The 863-nt window shown below is 53.1% G+C and overlaps 1 pseudogene; it reads left to right on the top strand.

The window, feature by feature from the left end:
- Positions 1 to 388: 388 nt before the first annotated feature.
- LOC125537716 lies at positions 389 to 826 on the top strand (annotated as a pseudogene).
- The last annotated feature ends 37 nt before the right edge of the window (positions 827 to 863 follow it).

Genomic DNA, 863 nt, shown 5'->3' with positions numbered 1-863 from the left:
CAATTAGGTGACGCCCCTTCAGCAACCAGCAGCAACCAGCAACAGGTCCACATTAGAGTGTACACATCTCATTCCATCGGTGAGCTCAACAACTCTTCACGTAAAATGCATGGTAGTTAATACGGAGTACATATGTACGCAGAAGAAATAAAAAAAATACATATGTACTCAGCGGGGCGGATTAATACTAAACCCTTTTTGGCCAAATATAACAATAGTAATAATCCTCACTCTCGCACCTACCTACTCTGCTGCGCTGCCTACTTAACCCGTCCCCTCCCTCCATTCCCTCCAAGAAAAGCCTCAGCTTCCTCTCCAGCTAATATATCTTCCTCCCCATCACAAGTCCTTCGAGAATCTAGCTAGCTAGCTTGCTTGCTTTAGCACTTATTTGCATATCTCGATGGAGTGCGAGAACGGGCACGTTGCCGCCAACTTGTGCGTGGCGCAGCCAGCGCGGGCTGACCCACTGAACTGGGGGAAGGCGGCGGAGGAGCTCTCGGGGAGCCATTTGGATGCGGTCAAGCGCATGGTTGAGGAGAACCGTAGGCCCGTGGTGGCCATGGAGGGCGCCAGCCTGACCGTCGGCATGGTCGCGGCAGTGGCTGCCAGCGCCGTGACCAGGGTGGAGCTCGACGACTCCACCCGCGGCCGCGTCAAGGAGAGCAGCGACTAGGTCATGAACAGCATGACCAACGGCACCGACAGCTACTACGGTGACGCCACCTCCCACCGGACCACCAAGGAGGTCAGCGCTCTCCAGAGGGAGCTCGTCAGGTACAAACTAATCCAGGAAAAGTTTATACTACTATATTTCACTTCTTGATCGTCTCTGTGTATTCTTGTCTGTTACAAGATGCTTT

This window comes from Triticum urartu, chromosome 2, assembly GCF_003073215.2.
Source record: "Triticum urartu cultivar G1812 chromosome 2, Tu2.1, whole genome shotgun sequence".
Classification (NCBI taxonomy): Eukaryota; Viridiplantae; Streptophyta; class Magnoliopsida; order Poales; family Poaceae; genus Triticum; species Triticum urartu.
This window is presented reverse-complemented; position numbering and strand designations above follow the sequence as displayed.